This window comes from Petromyzon marinus, chromosome 44, assembly GCF_048934315.1.
Source record: "Petromyzon marinus isolate PM22_M1 ecotype Great Lakes invasive population chromosome 44, UKy_Petmar_22M1.pri1.0, whole genome shotgun sequence".
In the NCBI taxonomy this organism is placed as follows: domain Eukaryota; kingdom Metazoa; phylum Chordata; class Hyperoartia; order Petromyzontiformes; family Petromyzontidae; genus Petromyzon; species Petromyzon marinus.
In genome coordinates, this window is record NC_133710.1 from 4140760 (window position 1) to 4157186 (window position 16427).

General features: G+C 49.1%; 1 long non-coding RNA gene across 1 annotated transcript in view; it reads left to right on the forward strand.

Moving 5' to 3' along the window:
- Positions 1 to 435: 435 nt before the first annotated feature.
- The window catches only part of LOC116951908 (uncharacterized), a 93586-nt gene continuing 77594 nt past the window's right edge, over positions 436 to 16427 (forward strand). The window contains exon 1 of the long non-coding RNA XR_004404357.2: positions 436 to 3094. This is a non-coding gene — a long non-coding RNA (uncharacterized LOC116951908). The remainder of the gene's footprint in view (positions 3095 to 16427) is intronic.

Genomic DNA, 16427 nt, shown 5'->3' on the forward strand with positions numbered 1-16427 from the left:
AAAACCGACGGCCCAGCGCAAAACTCTCCGCCGGCGTTTGCGCATTTCGGAGCGGGAGCCGGCGGCGATTGCCTCGTTTCAGCCGCTCGAGCGGCGACTCGACACGTGGGCAGGGGGACTCCCCGCGTGGTTAATGGGGCTACCTTGGAGTTGAGCGCTGCACTCTGGATCGGAGCGAGTGCTTCTCTTCCAGACGATGAAAAAAAAGTGAGAATTGGGAATTGAAATTGGGGGCGAGAGGGGGGTAGGGGAGTGGGGGGGGAGGTTGGAAGCGTGGCGCGCTACGTTCGCACGCCGCGCGTCTCAGGAGGAGCTGGCGGGCAGCGCCTCGCTGTCATCCGCCGTGGTGGAGCATTTCCCCCGACTCCGGGGGGGGGGTGGTGGGGGAGCTTTGTTCTGTCGCCGGGGTCCACAAAAGACGGCGAGTGGGGTTCATCGCGGGAGCGGTGGCAGTAATGGAATTCCTACTTTGACCTAAAATTCAACCGACACCACGCGAGCTGGCGCTGCGGAGGGCCGTTATGCATTGAAGACCCCGACCTACCGTGGATTAATTACCCGTGTCCGTCTCTCTCTCGCGCGTCTCTAGAATACGACTTACACAATGCGATTTTGATTTACAAAAGTCTCCTTACGTGGCCGCATCTGAACGTGCTGTCGAAATAGGGGTCATGTGTGCATCAAAGACATGCGATGGAAATGCGTTGATTACTTGTTTTATTTTTGTGGAGGAGGCTGAGAATGGCTTGACGACGTAAGAGATCGGTGCCAGAAAGATGTGACACCGCTTGGGCACAGGACAGAGGAAAGTGGAAACAAATGACGAAATCTGCAGTGGACACCCACCCGGGCCACCTGCCCATGGGTCGTGATGACGATGAAGGAGGCTTCTGCCCGGGTAAGGAAAAAGGTCAGAATGGTAAAGTTATGGGCCAAAGAAATTAATAGAGACGGGTAACTTGCATACCATTCGAGAGTACAGGCGGTGCAACAGCACCAGAACCCGTGGGGCAGTGTGGCACGCACGCCGGGCTATGTAGATCGTGGATATTGGACAGGAGGCCCCATTTCATTACTTGCGCCACGCTAGGCCACTGCAGAACAGCCACAGCTAGAGAGGAGGACGGTCTTGAGCCTCAACTGTCGCCGAGAGGCAGAGAAGAGACATCCCTGACAGCTCGGGGAAGCAACAGTTGATGACTGGTGACTGTCACATTGTTAGCGTGCACATTCCCACCCTGTGATTTTCCTGTGACTGTCGCCACTGACAGCGGACTTGGTCTGTGGTCGTCCTTGTAACATAAGCTGCTTGGCACAAAGGAGGCCTCACCGACTGAGTCTTCAGCGAGTTGCGTTCCCAACTTTCATCATCATCAGCATCATCCTCGGTCGACGCACGACAACGCCTGAGACGCATGCGAGGACGCAAGGACACTCCACAGCACGGATGTGGTCAACGGAACATCGAGTAAACAACAATTATCCACGGTTAACTCAGTTCCCCGGAAGCATCTCTGAGGTTTGGTCGGCAAAATCCAAAAGCTCTTGATCGGATATCAAAACTTGTCGTCATTCCGTAAAATGTCGCTCTTCCTAGGTGGTATGTGTGTGTGCTCGCCGTTGTGTTTGTAAACAGCTGTTTGTGTGTGTGTGTCTGTCGCTGGTTGTGTGCGTGCAAATGTAGCGTGATAATCTCTGCGTGTGTGTTTAGCTGTGCGTGTGCAGCTGTGTGGGCCTACAGTCGGTTAGGGCTGTATGAGTGTAGCGGTTAGCGTGCTATGCTACGAGCCGAGCCCGATTCCCGCTGCCGTCCAACACCTGTGACGATTATCTGAACTGGTCAAAGCCCCCCCCCTCCCCCTCTAGGTCGACTCAACCTCAAACGAGTACCTGGTGCGGTGTGTAAACATCGCCACGGGGGAGACAAAGGCGGCCACGACGTGGTGCTAGACACCCACCCGATGCCGTTCCGCCATTCATAGGTGCTCGCTAACACTTTCCCGAACTGTCTGTTAAAAGACTATACGGGAGAGGGAGGGGGGGTCGTCATCGTATGTCCATGTACCGGCGTATGCCCCCGTGTCTCTGTAACTCTGTGTGTCCTCCACGCGTCCTCCACGTGTCCTCGGCCGATATGGGCGCTCTCCATCGTAATTACCATCAGTCGACACATCCACGCATTGCTAAAGAATGCCACCAACAAACTATTTTAACTTATTAAACTTTATTTTTTTTCATTTCTATTTTAACAAAGTAATGCCCACTGAGATATAGCTCTTTTCTTTTCCATCAGCGAACCTGGCCACAAATGATAGCTCAACGAAGTGACTTATCGTCTGAAAATGTTTCGCAGCCAAATACTCTAAGCACGTGATGTTGATTCTAAATGTGGAGGGGGAAACTGGAGGACCCGGAGAAAAATCCACGCGACCACGGGGAGAGAGAGAGAGAGCACGCTCCAAATATACAGCAGGCATCAGGGTCGGTATCAACCCCACGACCTCCTGTATAACAGACGAGGTAGTTAACATCTCCTAGCCACCGCGAAGCCCTTACGAACCGCAGTATTCGCCGCACGTAACTAGGACAAGCGGGTGATGGCCAGTCACCGGGTGTCCTCCTAGCGGGGGGTGGTTGCTGAGTTTCAAAGCAAACCGCTCTCCCCCCCTCTTGCTCCCCCCTCCCCAGGACACCACGGGGTGGTACGAGCCGACAGGCTGGGCGCTGTGTGCGGGAGATACGCCACTCGGGCCCCGACATGAAAGGGTGCCGCGGAAGCTCGACCGCCTGCGTGGGCCTGGCCACCGTCATTCATCACTCCACGCCTTAATTGAGTTGGTAAGCGGCGCAGAATTGCAGCCAACTAATTAAGAAATAAAGACGACGCAATAACGTGGAGGTCTCCCCCCCCCCCCACCTCTTTTCAAACGATCCGTTGATTTTTAAGCGCGCATCTGTCCCGTTAGATCGCCGCCGCCGTGAGTAATTCTGTGCCGTACATCGAGTGCCAGATCGAGTCGTGAATGTGCGTGTACAGCTGGAGTACCGGGCGTGCTCTGCGCTGTTCTCGAAGCAACTCTCGCTTCAAAAGCAGGTACGGACGAAATAAAACGCATGGGCGCACGCGTCCAGATTCTCGCCGCGTTCACTGCACGGATGCTTCAATAATTTATTTTTAAGAGGGCCCGATAAGAAAACGTTTTATTAAAAGAATAAACTAAACTATACAAGGGTTGTGTTTTTTATTTTTATTTTTGCCAGGTCGGGCCCGCTAAGCTGTGTAGCTCTTTTTTTCAGAAGCGACCTGGCCACAAACGAGAGCACAACGAAGTGGCTCGTTGCGTGGAAATTTACAACGGCCAAACACTTTAAACGCACGTTTCTAAATGTGGAGGGGCAAAACGGAAGGACCCGGATAAAAATCCACGCGACCACGGGGAGAACACGCAAGCTCCATATATCAATTATACAGGCGTCAGGGTCTGGATTGAACTCACGTCCTCCTGTTTGCCAGGCGAGGTAGTAAACATCTGACCAACGTGGCGCTCAAATTGATGCCCACTCCACCTGTGCCTCTGATGGGAAGCTGCGACATCCTGAGACATCATGCGGCTCTTTAAGGACTGCTTCGTGACGACGTTAAACAAAAGGACCAACGTCTCGTTTTCACCACAGTGCATTGCGGCTCTTGAAATATTGACGTGTTTTTTTTCTCTACCGAATTCGAACAAAATTGTCTATTCTTGTTATTTTGGTTTCCGATCCCTGGCCTAGGGCCTGCAGGCTTGGTCGCAGGACTCGGCCTAGAGGCCATCCGTTGCTTTGGCACCGTTCTTAGCCTTGAGCAGCTGGCGCTGAGTGGCCTCGATACTGACCTCGGCGTTTTTTGGGGCGGTGACGTGACCTAACAGCAGCACGTATGCCGCGAGTCGCAGAGGTTCGCGGTTCGAGTCCGGCAAACCGCCCCGGTCAATCCTGCTCGGGTTTTGTTGTCCACCCTCGCTACTTTGCTACACCCTTCACGGTGAACGCTGAAGGAAGCCGTGCCAAAAAACACGTTCGTGAAAAAATGAAGTCTCGAACCGCGATCCTCCGCAACGCGCTCCCAGTCGCAGATACTTCAACGTGAGAACCCCTTCATCACGTGACAACATGAACACCCCTTCATCACATGACAACTTGAACACTCCTTAATCACGTGACAACATCAACACTCCTTCATCACGTGAGAACATGAACACCCCTTCATCACGTGGCAACATGAACACTCCTTCATCACGTGACAACATGAACACTCCTTCATCACATGGCAACATGAACACCCCTTCATCACGTGACAACATGAACACCCCTTCATCACGTGGCAACATGAACACTCCTTCATCACGTGACAACATGAACACTCCTTCATCACATGACAACATGAACACCCCTTCATCACATGACAACATGAACACTCCTTCATCACGTGACAACATGAACACCCCTTAATCACGTGACAACATGAACACTCCTTCATCACGTGACAACATGAACACTCCTTCATCACATGACAACATGAACACTCCTTCATCACGTGATAACATGAACACTCCTTCATCACATGACAACATGAACACTCCTTCATCACATGACAACATGAACACCCCTTCATCACATGACAACATGAACACCCCTCCATCACGTGACAACATGAACACCCCTTCATCACATGACAACATGAACACCCCTTCATCACATGACAACTTGAACACTCCTTAATCACGTGACAACATCAACACTCCTTCATCACGTGAGAACATGAACACCCCTTCATCACGTGGCAACATGAACACTCCTTCATCACGTGACAACATGAACACTCCTTCATCACATGATAACATGAACACTCCTTCATCACGTGACAACATGAACACCCCTTCATCACGTGGCAACATGAACACTCCTTCATCACGTGACAACATGAACACTCCTTCATCACATGACAACATGAACACCCCTTCATCACGTGACAACATGAACACCCCTTCATCACGTGACAACATGAACACCCATTCATCACGTGATAACATGAACACTCCTTCATCACATGACAACATGAACACCCCTTCATCACGTGACAACATGAACACTCCTTCATCACGTGACAACATGAACACCCATTCATCACGTGACAACATGAACACTCCTTCATCACGTGACAACATGAACACCCCTTCATCACGTGACAACATGAACACCCCTCCATCACGTGACAACATGAACACCCCTTCATCACATGACAACATGAACACCCCTTCATCACGTGACAACATGAACACTCCTTCATCACGTGACAACATGAACACCCCTTCATCACGTGACAACATGAACACTCCTTCATCACGTGACAACATGAACACCCCTTCATCACGTGATAACATGAACACCCCTTCATCACGTGACAACATGAACACTCCTTCATCACGTGACAACATGAACACCCATTCATCACGTGACAACATGAACACTCCTTCATCACGTGACAACATGAACACCTCTTCATCACGTGACAACATGAACACCCCTCCATCACGTGACAACATGAACACCCCTTCATCACATGACAACATGAACACCCCTTCATCACGTGACAACATGAACACTCCTTCATCACGTGACAACATGAACACCCCTTCATCACGTGACAACATGAACACTCCTTCATCACGTGACAACATGAACACCCCTTCATCACGTGATAACATGAACACCCCTTCATCACGTGACAACATGAACACTTCTTCATCACGTGACAATATGAACACCGCTTCATCACGTGACAACATGATGCGAATATCACAATCGGGGGGGGGTGATGGTAGGATGGGGAGATCATTTTCCTTTCTAAAACTGAGATTCGCTTTGTCGACACGGACAACGATGTTGCCTTGGACGGCTTGTCACGGATCGTGCGACAGCGTCCCTGACCCCGCGTGACCCCCCCACCCCACCTGATTGCCGCTTTGCCCCACACGCCGAGCTCCCCTGATGGGCGCGCTTCTTCTCGCTGCGCAACGGCCGCGATCGCCGATAAATCTGCAGCTCCTACCGGCGAACAAAGATTACATTCATGAATTAAAACGCCCATCGCGCGACACGCGAGGATGATGCTGCTACTGTTGCTGCTGTTGCTGCGTCAGTGAGGTCGCTTGCGCCACCTGCATTGTGTCTGTTTCTGCTGTACGAATATTCCAAATCATTCCCTTCCTCGTTGCGGAAAGATGGCCCACTCAATGGGATGTGCCACGTATTTTATTTTCTGGGATGATGTCTCAACCCCGCACAGGAGGAAGAGTCCGTAATAGAGTTTTTTTTGGGTTAGATCGCGTAAATATAAAAATGTGTCGTTAAATTCTGACACCTCCCGACACAGCCAACTAGTAAGGGTTGTCACGTAAACAGATCCAACGCATATTATGCATTATGCGAGCTCTTTGAACTTGTCCTTCCTGCCTATTGTGTGTATTAAAATAGCCGTCCCAACGGTAATCCCTATTGAAGTAAACTACCCTTTGTAGGAATGCATTTGCATTATGTACCATTTAATGATTCGCTTCCACGCAGCACTAAGGCGGTAGCTATCCGAACGGTTAAAGTTTTTTTTTATTTGTTTCAATTTCGATAGATTCTCTAATTAGTCTTGGCGAGTAGTAGCTAGTTTTGCACAGAACTTCAACATTATCAAAATTAATTGAGTGTCCTTGTTGGCAAGTGTGTTCTGCCACTGTTGACAGTTGTATTTGGGATAATTCAATATTTATTCTGATGTGTTTTGCGTCTCGTGCTGATCATTCGTCCTGTTTGACCAACATAACATTCACCACACATCCTGTACACACCTTATGTTAATAGCTTCGGTAAGACTGGAGACATGAACTGTTGATATCTTGGTTCTTTCGGTAAAGTCACGTAGAAGGGAAACAATAAAATAATATTAAATAATAATATTAAATAATATTAAATAATAATATTAAATAATATTATTTTATTGTTTCCCTTCTACGTGACTTTACCGAAAGAACCAAGAATATGAATCCCTGCAGTCACGAAAGCTTTAAATAAAAAAGGAACTGTCTAGGTTGACATTCATGGACAATGACCAGGTCTCTCCAAAATGCGTTCTTTCAAGTTTGCGCCACGTGCTCTTGTTTGGCTCCCCTCGCTGTGGAGCTTCTTCATGAAACGAATTCGGTTCCTGAAGAAGCACGCGGAGCGAAACGTCATCGTCAACCTGAACCACGCGCATCGGGGGGCCCGCGTACAGCACAGCCGCGAAAAAATAACGCCGTCGCGGTGGCCTTTCTTCAGATTATTCTTCCACTGTCAGCGAATCTGGCGCGTGCATCGCAGCATGCAAATCACTTTTCATTGTTCAATGCATTGTTGAGATTCGTGGCCTAGTTTCAAGTTTTAATTTTGTCCACATCTCGCAGAAGTCTGGCCGGTGAAACCAGAGCACAACAGGACGCAGCGAATTGTTTGACGTTCGCGTTTGAAGCCAATGGAGCCACGCTCAGGATGGTAATTCTTTACTGGAGCAAAAAATAAAATAATCTGGACGGACAAAAATAGAAAAATGGGCACGCAGTGGTTTTGTGAATGACCCTACAGGGTCCTCAACATAAACGGAATGGACGGACGATGCGGAAATGAGAGTGGGCCGTGGCAGGAGCTGAGTCATCAGGCTGCGCACAAAACCGGCTCTGGGGGACGGATCGCGATAACTACCATGGCCCCCGACCGACACCGACGTTGCTTTGTAATGAGCTCCGGGCGCTGGGACTCTCACAACCCCGACCGTCAGGAGTTGTCATTCTCATCACAATTTGGCCGAGTTAGAAATCTCTGTTATCAGTTTTCTCAAAAGCATTAGTGATTCATAATGATAAGTGTGCGCCTGCGTGCGCCTGTGTGTGTGTGGTAACAATGCCATTAAATGTTGCATGCGTACGGACCCCCGCCACGCCATCAAAACAATAACGCGTAATGGAGGGAGATTAAAAGTGATTTCCGTGGAAACGGCTGCGGGGGCCCTTGGGCTACGGAGGGGCTGCTGCCACGTTCCTCGCGAGGGTTGTGTGCGGGGGGGGGGGGCGCTCTCTCCGTCGGCGGATATTCGAGGCGTCGCGATGCCCGATGTGATAAAGCCTGGCGCGGGGCTGACGAGCCGCCGTTCGGCTCCAATCGCGAGGATTGGTCGTGACCGTTCTCCACGTTCGCACTGCGCCGCGTATCTCCAAGATCTGTAGTCGCCGCCACAGTAATCCTCTCCCGCTGTATACCCCCCCCCCCCCCCCCACTAATCCACCCCACCCCGCCGCTGCTAATTTGAATAATGCCCTTTTGCTAAAGATCAATTCTGTGTGTGTGTGTTTTCACGCTGCGCGTATGTTAGCCCCATATCCTAATGACGATAATGAAATTTCCACGGTGCAAGATGCACGTAAGTGGGTGACTAAGCCGTCGGGCAGAAAATTGTTTCCGTTGGTCGTGGTGCTTATGTTTTTAATTCTCCGCTTCTGTTTAGCCGATTAATTATTTCGCTACACCTATTTTTTCCCCCCACCTGCGCGAAACGAACAGCGAGCCGAGGAACCGCTCGCCCCCCCCCCCATTATGTAAATACGGTGGGGACCAGAGTGCTTTCAGCCGAATTAGGCCTGGTCTCTCGTCAACTGATGCGTTCCGTATATAATGATAGGCTTAATGTCCGGGAGAAGAATGAGTGGAGCATCTCCTGAGCTCAAGAATGGCTGGTTAAATGAACGAAGAACACTATTATGGTGATCATAGAACATGTTATGCACAAACTGTACCCAATAATAAGCCGTATATGGAAAACACGAATCAAGCGAGTGACCTTGGCGTGACCTTGAGCGCGTGATAACAAGAACAATGATGGCAATTATTTACCCAAGAGGGCCTCGTTGAGTCTCCAAACACTCTCTCAAGATGAGCTTGCTTCATTAGGATGTTTGGCCAATGACCATTTTACGAGAGTTTGGCTTTCGTGCGGTGTGCACAGTGGACAGCCCGGGGAGGAAATGCACGACACGTACGAAGGAGCGACACTCAGCGCGATCGCCGTTCCGTTGACACGCAGTGCTTCCGTGGACACGCAGTGCTGCCATGATGTTGGTGGCCCGCGGTGGCGAGATGTTCGCCTGGTATACAGGAGGTCGTGGGTTCGATCCCCGACCCTGATGCCCGCCGAATATTTTAGAATTTGTAAGTCTCTCTCCCCGTGGTCGTGTGGATTTTAGAATGATGCTATCAGTTCTCCAGATGTACAGCCCTGCTGGATGAAGGCCTCTCCAGACCGGGATGACCATCGCGTTTGTTTGACTATACTTCACCATTCTTGGTGAAGTATAGGGGGGGGGGAGGCGGTGGCTCAGGATGGATTCGGATATCACCGACTACCAAAATTGAGATAGCTGCAGGCTTAGTGCTGCTTGGAAGCGAATCATCAAGGTCTCCACTGCTTCAACTGCATATCTATACAGTTCACCACCACAGGTCGATGGTGATTAACTGTGAGCGGACAACAGGTACTGCGATTTTCGTGCACACAAAACACGGCATTGTGTACAAGCGCAATGTGCATGCATAATTTATGTTGATTACCCTATGAATAACCCAGTCGGTAATGGATATCCAATGTCATTTATATGCATGCATTAACCCCCCGCGCCTGGCCTTCGCACCTGATTGGCTCATTCCTCTACTTAAGGACGAAAGATGATTTCTGCACAAATCTGGCTATCGCCTGATGATGCTGGTTGTTGTAATTACTGGCGAAACGTCACGGTATTTGAATTGTAAATGTTGTTGTGGGTTTACTCTCCAACACACAACCGGTGTGCTGTTACTCGTAGCGAATTGATACGTTTTGTTTACGTGACAAACCTTCCTAATTGGCTGTGTCGCGTGGTGGCGGGTTAAGGACACATTTATATTTATGCTATCTAACTAGAAAGAGATTTAAATGATCAGATATCACTATCCACCAAATCTTCGCCGTGGCCGATAATTAAACTCGGGTTGCAGGGGTTCAAAGGGCAGTGTGCCAACCACTGCAGCAGCCAATTATAGCTTGACGCACACAATCTGTTGAACGTGCAAGTGTGTGAGCATGCACGCGCGCGTGTATGTCGTGCGAGGAGCGGTGGCGTAGCTATCGGGATGCCGCGCTAAGAAGCCAGCGACCCAAATTTGATTCCTACTCACGGCAAACACAAGTGACGATTATCCGAACCTGTCCTGGGCCTCCCCGAGGTTGACTCAAATGAGTACCTGGTGCGATGTGTAAACATCGCCACTTAAGGAGACAAAGGCGGCCCGGCATGATGCTGGTCACCGACCCCCTCCCGTGCCTTTCCGGCATTCATAGCTGTTCGCGAACAGCACCTGCACCAACAGTCTTTATCGGCTATGCCGGGGGATATTTTTTCTTTGTGCGTGTGCTCACTCAGGTACAGCCATTCCAATGTACACGTCGCAGGATAGTCCACACCCTCTCGTGTCTTCTCCCACGTGAATATTTGCACTTGACCGCACGCACGCACACACACGTGTGCGGACGCACACAACACACACACACACGGGCGCGCGCTCCCAAGAGAGGAATAGATTGGGTACCTCGCGATGCATTATTTAGCTTCCATTACTTGGGACCCTGCCACACTGGCGGTGAAATGGTTAGCACACTGGAGCTGTAATCCAGGGGTCGCCGGTTCGATTCCATTTCCCGGCGCTGCAGCTAAAATAATAGGACAGGTCTCTTAAACAATCCCCGTTCTCCTCGCCTCCCCTGTCCATCCAGCCGAATGAATGGGTTCACCGCTGTCAATCAAGTTGGCCGCGTGATGGAAAGTTGTGGCTTCGAATCTTGGACGTGGTGTTGACTCTGGGGTCGATTAAAAAAAAATGAGCACCACATTGTGCCGAAGTCAACAGCGGTGGTTTTTGCTACGGATAAACTCGCGCCCCACCATAGGAACGTGGAATTTCCACCACTGGCTCAGGGCTGGAAACGAAAGATGAGGTACCACCTCAACGCTCACCGGAGCAGGAAATCACTTCCACTTAAACTCCCTGGATGTCTGGGGCCTACGTGGAAGAGTAGGCCGATGCACCCTCTGGCGAGGAACTCTGTTGACCTTCGTACGAAGCCTTCCGCCAGCAATGACTCGAGCAAGCCACAGGGCTACACCTTTACCCCATTATTATTTTTACTTACCTGTCGGCTTAACAAAAAAATATATATATATACACCACAGAGTTGGTGATGGTCCTCGCATATCTGGGCCAGCGTGCGGTAATAACGGCGCCGGCAACTCGATGTCGGCGCTGCTCTGGTAGCGCTGTCCCCTGAGAGAGCGGGGAGCTTCCTGGCACCCCCCACAAAGACAAAGCTCCCCCGTATAGCCTTAAGAGACTGGAGGCGAAAGTGCTGTTACCGAGCACCTATGAAAGCCGGAACGGTGCACGAGGGGGTGGGTGGCCAGCACCACGCCCGACCGCCTTTGTCTTCCCAGTGGCGATGTTTACACCGCACCGGGTACTCATTTGAGGCTGAGTCGGCCTAGGGGAGGCCCAAGACCGGTTCAGATAATCGTCGCTGGTGTTGGCCGTGAGCGGGAATTGAACCCGGGTCGCCAGGTTCGTAGCGCAGCGCGCTAACCGCTACACTACCGCTCCCTACCCCCCACCCCACATCTCCCGCACTGTTCGGAGCCAGCAGCAGAGTGATCGGTCGAGGGGCTTCTACATTTAAAAAAAATAGACAAACCCTCTGTCCCGCTCGCCAGCTGTGGCCAATCGAGGTAATTGAATAGAGGCCGTTACGGCAGTTGTTTGTGTAATAACGCTAATGGCATCATCTGGCTGGGGGAATTTGGAAGGGGGGTGGAGGGGGAGGAGTGAGAAGGTCCCCGTCTCGCGGCGGATCGCGCAGCTGGGCGGCGGCGGCGTTTGGCCGTGCGAGTCCCCACTCGGGGGACACGAAATTGGAGAAGAAGAACAAGAAAATAAAAATGTCTATATATAATTTGTGTAGATTTTATATATATAAAATTGAAAATATATTACAAAAAATATGTATGAAACAATATATATTAAAAAAAATCTATAACAAATAATTAAAATGTCTAATCATTTATATTGCACGCGCGCCTCCTGACATTCTTTGGCGTGGGACGAGGCACGGCAAGTCAAGTACGGTCCAGCACAGTTGTGTGAAATTATAATAATAATCTTCTTTGGTTCACGTAGAATGATAATAAAATAATAAATTGATAAAATAAAATAACACAATTTATTATTTTATTATCATTCTACGTGACTTTACCGAAAGAACCAAAGAAGATGAATCATTGCAGTCACGAAAGCTTTAAATCGAAATATAATAATATCACTGTGTAACAATTAATTTTTGTTTTGTTTCATGGTAGTAAGTGTTATTTCGTAATTGCTTATGCCTAAGAAGTATAGAAAATATTATTGGTTCTTTCGGTAAAGTCACGTAGAAGGGAAACAATAAAATATTTTTTCTTGTTGTGTTTTTCACACCTGATGATGATTGCTTGTGTTGCAGTCGAAACGTCGTGAGAATTTTATTGTTTAATATTTTAATTTTTTTATTATTTTATTGTTTTCCTTCTACGTGACTTTACCGAAAGAACCAAGAATATGAATCCCTGCAGTCACGAAAGCTGTAAATCAAAATTTAAGTATAGAAAATGTCTATTGTTCCCCACAAACTTTGCTTTTGTGACCAGGAGAGTGATATTTTGAAATGTACCTATTTTCAATGAGAAAACGGGCGAATTTGTGTCTTTTCGTTCACATAAAGTGAGAAAAAAACAACATATGAATCAAAATTTACATGTATTTATACTAAAGTAATACAAAAATTACTACAAAAGATTTAGATGTGAGTAGTTTTTCGAGATTAACGATTATACGGTAAATCACTTTCACGAATCCGCCCCCAAATGTAGTCTCCCATCATGTTCTCGTTATACTGTCCTTGGTAGCGGCGTTCAAAGACCAGTATAAATACATGTTAATTTTGATTCATATGTTGTTTTTTTCTGACTTTATGTGACCTAAAATACAAAAAATCGCCCGTTTTCTCATTGAAAATAAGCAAATTTCAAAATATCACTGTCCTGGTCACAAAAGCAAAGTTTGTAGGGAATAATAGCCATTTTCTATGCTTTTTAGGCATAAGCGATTACGACATAACACTTACTACCCAGGAACAAAAATTGTGTTACATAGTGTAATTATAATTATGTAAATTTACTTAATGGTGTTCATAATAAAGGTTTTTGGGTTAGATTGTCGTAACCCTCCACCACCCGACACAGTAAGGGATTTGTCACGTAAACAAAACGCCAATTAGTTTCCACTTCAACCCACTGGTGTGTTAGAGAGTAAATCCACAACATTTAGAATTTGAGTAGCACGACGTTTTGTTGATCGGGCGATTTGCCAGAATTGTGCATTTGCGAAAGCCTACGTGTTAAATTTTAATGGTGTTGTTGAAATTGAGTTTTTTTTTCAAGATCTCAATTTGAGCTGATTTTGCTGGGGGCGCCCCTTAATTATATATATAATCAATCCGGAGCTCCTTCAGCTACTAGAATGCCCTCTTATGCAGATTAATTTGCTCATGCCTCGTGCCACCATTGTCCGTATCTGGCCAAGTGACGGTGGTCAAACGAGATAATTGCTTATCTGAACATTGCGAGTTCAGATCTTGGCTTGGAGGTTGACCTCAGCCCATCATCCCTCCGGGTCGATTTAAAAAATATATAAAGGGCTACTTTGTAGGAAACATAACAGTGGCCCGTTCATTGGGTAGACTCTCCCCTGCCATAGTCGCGTGGCATTTTCACATCTAACTCAGAGCCGTGAACGGGAATCAAGCACCGCATCAAAGCTCACCTGCGAGCGGCTCTTGGCTTTCGAGCTCACCACCTCCACGGGACGAATCGTTATGGGATCCGTGGACGAGTCCACTCGTTCGTTTACTCATTCAACTTTATATATATATAAAACTCGACAAGAGGGCATCGCAATACTTTACAGTTCGAATTAAACGTAGGTTAGTCCCCACCTATAAAATCAAGACATATAATATATCAAAATGAGGGGTCATGCTCAAGGAAAATCTAAAAGGAAAGAATGAGGTCTTGCAGAGTTTCCCGAACCGTTTGGTGCTCGGAGCCAATCTGAGTGCCCCGCGGAAGAGAGTTCCGCATCTTAGGCGCCACACTCGAGCAGGCCCCTACCTACGAACCGCCCAGCGTAGAATTAAACATTCTCGGTTGAGCTCGCAGGGCCTGGCCTGAGTACCGCAAAGCTTGTATCTACCCGACGTGATCAAGGGGGGCACGGGACTGCAGGTACTGAGGACCAAGGCCGTTTTGAGCGTTGTAAGTCATTACAGATGGGGCCCAACCAGTGCCGGATTATCCTGGTAGCAAAATTGGCTACAAATGCTACGGGCCCCGCACTTTCAAGGGCCCCGCGCTAAATGCTTTCGAGCTATCAATTCCGGTTCGGTGATTCTGCATGTGCTCTCTTACTATAGTACTATACTGCCTTCAACTTTTATGAACGGCTGGGTGTTTACGGTTAGCGAATTGTCGTATTATCTGGCTGTATAGCAAATTGAAAAAATCAAATTCCTTACTATGCAAGTAAAAAATGTGTGTTTTACCATGTTGTTTTTTAAAACATAAATTATGGCCCCTTTATAACATATGCTACAGGCCCCGCACTAGCTTAAACCAGGCACTGGGCCCAGCGCGTACACACGCGCCGTGCCACCACGCAGGGAGCCGGGGCATACCCCCCTACGCGTCCGTGAGCGCGGCCCTTCGCGCCGTGATGTAACAGAGACGGACGCCGCTTCGGGTTTGAGTGACAGCTCTCCAGCGAACGTAGGACGCATCCAGCACCCACAGGTTTTTCTTCTTCTTATTCTTCCTTTCTTCCATTAATAACCGAACTCGATAAAAATGTAATGGACGTAATTGAAGTGCAACTTTTTCCTCAATGCGGAGAACAGACAGTGCATTAGCTTGGTGTGTGCTTTCCTGATGAGTATGTTTTATGGCAAATTAGTTCAAGTAGGCTGGAGCATATTTCATTTGCCGAGTAAAGCCCCCGCTGATTGCCTTTTTTTGCGGAAAGAATATTTCAGCTGAAAACCCACGGGCTGTGGATTAACCTCCGCATAGCGGAGACCTTTACTTCGCTGCAGATTGTGGCCTCTTCATCCGTGCGCCTGGGTGTCTGTGCGCGGCACGGGATAGAGAAGAGATTAAGTGATGTGGTACAGGAGGATGTGGAGCTGAGTGCACTTGCCGATGACCGGTACCAGCGGTGTCAAGATCGGCCTCTGTGGAGGAGGCTCGTGAAGGACGCTACTACTGGGCAGTTGGAGGCAGTCGCCCTCCAACAACAACGGAGGGCGGAGGAGCGACTCTCACAACAACGAGCGGAGCGCCGAGTGGCTAAAGCACAGCAAGTTGGCACAGTAGGGGGCACAGGTGGTGCATCAGCCAGTCATCTCAGTCAGTCGACCCGCGGCACCTGGGTCTGCCCCGTCACCTCCCAGCGGGCGTTCGATACTTCACGTGGCCTCAAGGTGCACATGGTCTGGCACAAGCGCTGTGGTGACGTCTCCGCCACTTAATGGCGAATGGCGGATGTTGTGTCTGTCTGTGCGCGTGTTTGTTTGCGTCTGCTTCGGGAGCGATAATGCGGCGGTCAGCGCGCTTTGCGCTATGAACCGGGCGACCCGAGTTCAATTCCCGCTCACGGCCACCAACACCAGTGACGACTATCTGAACCGGTCCTCTGCCTTCCCAAAGTCGACTCAGCATCAAATGAGTACCTGGTGCGATGTGTAAACATCAGCCACTGGGGAGACAAAGGCGGCCGGGAGTGGTGTTGACCATCCACCCCCTCGTGTGCTGTTCCGGCCTTCATAGGTGCTCGCGAACAGCACTCGCCCCAGCAGTCTATTATGTCGATGCGATGGATCTGTCTTTGTGTGTAAAAAAACACGTAATTGTTTACGAGCTATCAGAGGCAGACGGCATTGTTTTTCGTAGGTGGCATTGCAATGGCAAAGGATTCTGGGTTTTATTTTGCGCGAGATGCGTGGGATAAAACTGTGCTTGCTCCCGCCTCTTCCAAGACACCTGACCAGTGTGCAAAAGTAGACCAAGACATCCTCTCGAACAGACAGATGGAAGCCAGGCACGGTCTGTGCGGGGACTCCCCGTGTATGATCCTGCTCCTCCGTGGGGAGCCTTTGGCCCCAGATATGGTCCTGCAAAGTAAAACACCACATTTCATCC